The sequence below is a fragment of the Elephas maximus genome, chromosome 18, assembly GCF_024166365.1.
Source record: "Elephas maximus indicus isolate mEleMax1 chromosome 18, mEleMax1 primary haplotype, whole genome shotgun sequence".
In the NCBI taxonomy this organism is placed as follows: domain Eukaryota; kingdom Metazoa; phylum Chordata; class Mammalia; order Proboscidea; family Elephantidae; genus Elephas; species Elephas maximus.
In genome coordinates this window covers 44,949,243-44,956,725 of record NC_064836.1, presented here as the reverse complement: position 1 = coordinate 44,956,725, position 7,483 = coordinate 44,949,243, and the positions used below count along the sequence as shown (strand labels likewise).

At 37.6% G+C, this 7,483-nt stretch overlaps 1 long non-coding RNA gene across 4 annotated transcripts in view; it reads left to right on the top strand.

Moving 5' to 3' along the window:
- The window catches only part of LOC126061475 (uncharacterized), a 96,681-nt gene that overhangs the window by 35,163 nt on the left and 54,035 nt on the right, over positions 1-7,483 (top strand). The window lies entirely within an intron of this gene.

Below are 7,483 nucleotides of genomic sequence, written 5' to 3'. Positions count from 1 at the left end.
ATTAGGAGGAGAACAAAAGGAAAGATGTACTAAATTTTTCCTCTTAAGTTATTGTTGGATGTTGTCAAATTGTTTTCAACTCATAACGACCCCAGGTGACAGAGTAGAACTGCCACATAGGGTTTTCTTGGCTATAATATTTAGTAAAAGGACCCAAGCATACTGCTTCATTTTTGGCTTTGATAGTGTCAAAGTATGTGGACATTTTAGAGAGAAATGTAAAGTAAATCTAAAATATAAACATGTTGAATGCCTACCAAATCACAGGAAAAGAACCACATAATTTAAATAACTGAAATCAGGAAATAAAAGGCAAAGTCAAGCACAATGTGTATAAAATAAGATCACTCTCATAAAGCCAGACACATCCACTAGATAATAAGTCTATATTCATTTTATTATTATGTTTAAATGTAAACCAAAAAAAACCCCGTAGCCGTCGAGTTGATTCTGACTCATAGCGACCCTATAGGACAGAGCAGAACTGCCCTATGGAGTTTCCAAGGAGCACCTGGTGGATTCAAACTGCCAACCTTTTGGTTAGCAGCCATAGCATTTAACCACTAGGCCACCAGGGTTTCCTGTTTAAATATACATATTAAAAATATAATATAAAGCTCACAAAAGACTGCTAGGACAGAATGACATATATATGTTAAAAAAAAAAACAAACCCAGTGCCGTCAAGTCGATTCCGACTTATAGCGACCCCATAGGACAGAGTAGAACTGCCCCATGGAGTTTCCAAGGAGCGCCTGGCAGATTTGAACTGCTGACCCTTTGGTTAGCAGCTGTAGCGCTTAACCACTACGCCACCAGGGTTTCCTGTATTTTTATAAAAAATATGTTAATAAGCACTGGATAAAATATCAGATCCACACAAAGCCAACCAGCAGGAACATTATTATTGTAAAATGTGAGATTCAAGGCCATAAGTAGCAGAGAGTTCTACTATACTGCTAAAAGGTATATTTTATTATGAAGTTACAACAATCATGAACATTATCAGTAAAACATAAAACAAAAAGTAATATACAGAGAAATTGATATAAACATAACTTTTTTTAGTATACTTTGATACATGAAATAAATTTAAGACAGTTATAATTTGCTATGAGCAACTTTTTTATGAACAATAATGTAGAATTTATTGAAATCTATAAATATCTGTACTTTACAATGATTACACATTTTTTTCAAGTGTCTATGGATTAGTTATCAAAGTAGATCAGTATTAGTCAACAGCAAGCAAATTATAAACAACAGAAATTACATATGGCTACAATTCAATAGTACTAAAAATATTTTTTTTTTAATAAAAATACCCAGACTGCTTCAGATTTAAAGCAAACAATTAAACAAAAGCAACATTGAAATAAGCAATCTATTTCCTTAAATAACTCTTGGACAAATAGAAAATTAAGACCATAACTATAGACTGGTTAGAAAGCTACTAACGTTAAAAAACGTTAGAGCACCATATTTCACCACTGGTATATTACCAAAGATATTCTCAGAGGCAAATTTATAGGCTTTAACACATTACTTTAAAAATAATTATAAATAAATCAATTCTTGAACTGAAGAGCTTAACTAGAACACAATAAAACAATACAAATTTAGGGACAGAAACCCCACAACTTCAACTGAATTAGAGAAATCATATATCAACAAGTGAATCATGGAATTAACTTTTTTTAAAGAAGTATTTTTTTTAATTTTTCAGCAAGGAAGAAAAATTAAACTAATTAGAAATGAGAAAGAGAATATAACAGAGGAAATTACAAAAAAATAAAAATAAAAAAGACAGGGAAACCTTGTTTAAGAAGTTAATTGCAAATTTCAAGGTGAAATACCAGCAAATATAATTTCTGTAGAGTATTAAATATTAATACCAATACTTCTGCTTATCCCAGGAAATGCAGATAATTTAAATGACAAATTTATAATATTTGACCTTATGTCTTAGTGTCTTAGTTATCTAGTACTGCTATAACAGAAATACCACAAGTGGATGGCTTTAACAAAAAGAAATTTATTCTCTCAGTCTAGTAGGCTACAAGTCAAATTCAGGGTGTCAGCTCCAGGGGAAGTCTTTCTGTCTTCGTCGCCTCTAGAGGAAGGTCCTTGTCCTCAGTCTTTCCCTGGTTGAAGAGCTTCTCAGGCACAGGGACCCCCGGTCCCAAAGGACACGCTGTGCTCCTGGTGCTACTTTCTTGGTGGTATGAGGTCCCTAACTCTCTGCTTACTTCCCTTTCCTTTGATCTCTTGAGAGATAAAAGGTAGTGCAGGCCCCATCCCAGGGAAACTCCCTATACCATTGGATCAGGGAGGTGATCTGAGTAAGGGTGGTGTTACAATCCCACCCTAATCCTCTTTAGCATAAAATTACAACTACAAAATGGAGGACAAACACACAATACTGGGAATCATGGCCTAACCAAGTTGATACATATTTTTGGAGGGACACAATTCAATCCATGATGCGTTATCATATGATAACATTCTATGTCTCCCTATATATTCATGTTTTCTTATAGTCCATAAATATGTTCTAAATATATCCATTACAGTTTTATATTTTTGTGTAAATCCAAATAGGATCTTTTTTCCTGTCACATTTTTTTACCTGTCTGTTGCTGGTTTAGAGGAGCCCTGGTGGTGCATGGCTAAAGCTGTCAGCTGCTAACCAAAAGTTCCTCGGTTAGAACTCACCAGCTGCTCCATGGGAGAAAGATGTGACAGTCTGCTTCCGTAGAGATTTACAGCCTTGGAAAGGCTATGGGGCAGTTCTATTCTGTCCTATAGGGTCACCAAGAGTCAAAATCGATTCCATGGCAGTGGGTTTGAGTTTGGTTATTGCTGAATTAAAAGGGCTCAAAATCCAATGTAAACTACAACTTGGATGTAAATAGAAAATATAGTATCCATAATCTTTCTCTTAAATCCACACACAAAATTTGGCAGAAAAACAAATGAAATGTCCAGTCTGTTTTAAACTTACTCTGAGCTACTGTAATAGAAAATACTCAATCTTGCATTTGCACAATTTTTCCCCTTCCCATCATCTCTTCCTCAGTGGTACCTGGGAATTTCACGCCCACCAGGGGATCAATTCTGCCACTGAGAAGAATAAACCCAAATTTTGTCTCAGATAAGGGAATATATTTGAAAATGTCAACATTTTCTTATCAGTATTTATTATTAAATGGTCAGTTTTTAAATTTTTTATTTATATACTTTGTATGTCTTTATAAATGCATCATTTTTGTTTTTTTGTAGAAATAATGCCTTTTTAAAAACTACATCTTAGCTTACAAGAGACCTGCATTATATTCTATGCTTCGCTTGTTTCTTTTATCATTATGTGTTAGATTTTAACATTACTGGTCTTGGAACATGCTGTTCCCTACTCTTCCCACCCCTAGTTGCTGAAGCTCATCCAGTTTATTCATGTAATGCGGGCTAGCCTGACTTACAGGATCTTTGCAGATTCTTAGGGTATAGGCCTACTCCATGGGAGTGAAAAACAAAACAAAACAAAAAGCTTCCATCAAGCCCATTCTGACTCACGGCTACCTCATGTGTGCAGAGTAGAACTGCACTCCATAGAGTTTTCAAGGTTGTGACCTTTCAAAAGCAGATTGCTAGACTTTCCTTCCGAGCGGCCTGCAGGTGCATTTGAACTGCCAACCTTTTGGCTAGTAGTGGAGCACTTAACTCCTTGAGCCACCCAGGGGCTCCCATCATGGGGGTAGGCAAAGTTTTATCTCAAGCCTCACTCAAGAAGATTGATCTAGTATGAGCCCTTCTCCAGATTTCATTCTCATTTACAACTCTTCTTACTGTGACAACTCGCATCCCATAACAGGCAGTGAGAGCATTACCAAGAGCAACAGGATCGGCAGGCTTTGGCTCTTTGGCCCCAGTGATCTCATTTTGTTACTTCATTTTTCTCTTGGTAGACTGGGAAACCTGGCACTTGCCAGCCTGCACTTGAAGAGTGTCAATCTTTATCATCATGTTCTCAATTTCTTAATGCTGAGTATTTGTTCACAAATGCCCCACCCCCAACATCTAACAGAAACTCTGTACCAAACCAAACAAAACCAAACCTGTTGCTATCAAGTTGATTCCGACCCACAGAGACCCTATAGGGCAGAATAGAGCTGCCCCACAGAGTTTCCAAAGATCAGCTGATGGATTCAAACTGCCGACCTTTTGGTCAGCAGCTGAACCCTTAACCACTGCACCACCATTCTAAAAAAAAAAAATCAGTAATTCATACACTTAAATCAAAATTATTTTGAGCATCCTCTATGTGTCTGACACTGTCCTGGGTACTGGGAATAATACAGAGGTGAACCAGACAAACAAGATCTTACATTCAAGAGGGAGGATACAGCCAACAAATAAGTAAAAATATGTGATAAATTTCTGAGATGCAGGAACATATGTAAGATAAATATATAAGAATTTCAAATAATACTATGAAGAAGTTAAAACAAGGTAATGTATAAAGAGTGATGGGGTGGGGGATAGAGGTGAACATTAGAAAAAGACGTAAGAGAATGCTGCACTAAGATGACAGTTGAGTAGAGACCCAAATGACAAAACGAGACCATGCATCAGGAAATAAAAAAATACCATTTTAGGCAAAGGGGATAAACGTTGCAACGGCAATGAGCTGAGGATAATAGCTGTCTAGGATGACTGGAAAAGTGAACAAATAGGAAAAAAGTAGGAGCTGAGTTAGAGGCAGAGTGGCAGACAGAAGCTGATAAAATACATGGCGGGCCCTGGGAGACATTTGGGTGTTATTCAAAATGAAAAAAAAAAATTATAGCCAGAGGGAGGGTGGTATGATTTGCCCAGGTTGGGCCAGGTAGCCCTTGGGTTATGTTTTAATTTGGCTGCTGTTGCTGCTGCCAAAGGGTGTAGACAAGGAGGAGCATTTCCCAGTGGGAGTCTTGGTTCTGGGCAGATAAAGCAATGTAGTGCGCTTCAAAATTCTGTTCAGTACCTCTGTTATAAACCCCTTAACAGTTAGTCCCCGCATATTGTCAAGCACCAGCAGCTACAGTTTTTGCAAAGCCAGCTTTTTCTAGAAGGTTACATTTTCCCCTACTTTTTCAGATTTTAGATTTTATGATCTTCCGTATAAATTTAAGGCCATTTAAAGGGGCCACTCAACTGGAATATAATCCAGGGTTGGAAAATTATCTTTGTTACGCTGATTTGTTGATTACCTGGTGGTTAATGCTGACTTGAATATTGTCTATTTCCTCTAGGCATTGGCTTCCAATAGGATTTCATTGGGCTTTGTGTTTTAAATTTTCCTCTCTTTCATGCTCTGTTATTTGTCATGCTTATTTTCGGCTTTCTTAGTAAAAATCATTGGATCCTGGAGGCATTTGCTAGATATCTAGCAAGGAGTATCTTACGACTTCTAAAGATGTCAAACTAACTGGGGAAGAGGGAGTAAATGGACAGTGATGCCAGAAAAAAGGAGAAAATCTGGGAGCAGAGAGAAAAGGGAAACTAGAGATGATCAGATCGTAGTCATATATAAAAAAAAAAAAAAAAGAGCCAGAAGAGTTATGAATTGCTGCAGAATTAATAAGATGGAAAATTTCTCCAGGAAAAGAGCCAAGTATAGCTAAAGAAAAAACAGCATAAAATGTAGGAAAACAAAATAAGAGAAAAAAAATTGAAAAGCAAAACAAACAAAAAAGACCAAAGTAGAAGGGTAAGGAGTAAAACAAAGAATGGATAAATTAGGAAATGGTGTGTTGCACTAAAGCGAATGTGTTCTGTTTTCTTTATTTTTATCTTAACTTGCCCTGCATTTCTCCAGCACCAAAGCCAAACTGGAAGGATAATTTTGTTTATATGCCCAATTTGCATAATTGTGCAATATAAATTACAATGCTAATTAAGGACAGCCCTCAGGCTTCTGGAATTGGGTCAAAGTGGCTCCTGAAGTGCAGGGAGGTTGGAGCATTGGCTCTGTCGCTCTCCCACTGCAGGGAAAAAGGCGAAGAGAAAAGAACCTTTCTGACAGAGTGTGAAATCTTGTCAGATTTTGTCGAAGACCCAGAACTGTATGTCTCACTCGAAATCTTGGCTCTGAAAATCATCTTTGTGTGTTTCCACAACGAAGCACTAAAAGCTAGAATTTCTCCTGAGTACTGCTTTGGTTATCTTTTTATGAGTTCTTTTCTCACTTTCTTTTTTTTTAATCCAGAGAAAATTTTTTAAACTGTAGAAAACTGAGTGTGAACTTGGCATGCAATATTTTCTCAGTGGACTATTGCCAGAATTGCCCCAAACTAGTGCGTGGTGTGCCCTGCTCAGGCTCCTGTGAGCCTGGGGAGGATGACAGGCTCGTTTCTGAGCTTTAGTTAAATCCATGTCCTTAAAACTAAACTATGGCACCATACCAGTGCTACATCAAAAATTCAGTCCCAGAGAGTTTATTCCCTGCAGTTATCGTAATAAAGGATTGTAAAGTATAGGTTCTACACTATCTTTAGGTAGGTTTTTTTTTTTAAGGAAAGTAGAGTAGGGAAACCCTGGTGGCGTAGTGGTTAAGTGCTACGGCTGCTAACCAAAAGGTCGGCCATTCGAATCCACCAGGTGCTCCTTGGAAACCCTATGGGGCAGTTCTACTCTGTCCTATAGGGTCACTATAAGTTGGAATTGACTCGATAGCAACGGCTTGCTTTTTTTTTTTTCTTTAAATATTCGAGTAAACGGTAGCGTAATTATAATGGAGAAGCCTCCATTTAGGCCTGCTCTGAACATGGCTTCCAACCGGTTCATTCCTGTTCAAACCTGTGCTGAGAATTTGCATTTCTAACAAGTTCCCAGGTGATGCTAATGCTGCTGGTTAGGGATCAATTCTGAGAGCCACTAGTAATCGTTCCCAAAATTTAGTATACGTAAGAATCCCCTGGGATTCTTGTTAAACTGTAAATGCAAATTCTCGGCAGGAATTGTAACCAAATGAACTGATTCCAAGCACTGGTTCTAAGGGGGTGTTTTTCAAGCTTTTTTTTTTTTTTTTTTTGCCACTGGGCCCTGACCTGAAGCAAAGGCTATATGCAAAATAGAAAAAACAGTTCCAAAACTACTCAGGTTGAAGAAAGGATGACAGGGGTGGCAGTAAGGGAGGTCTAGGGCCCTATCTGAGGCCACTCCACCACTTAACTCTCTCCCCCTTCACCTTCCTAGAGTATGGAAGCCACTTCTCCAATGATTGATTGTTGATTGACTGACTACCTAACTTGGGTACCATCATTAATTAGCTGAACACCTGATTTTAATTTTAAGGTGCCAGAGGTTCTTTTTACTAGAGTCATTATAAGAAAAATGGGCAAATCTCATGACCTGTTTTGCATTATTCCCAGCATTATTAGGCTACTTTATTTTCTAAGTCGATGTTTCCCAAACTCTTTCATGCTCAGGCACGTGAATAAAAT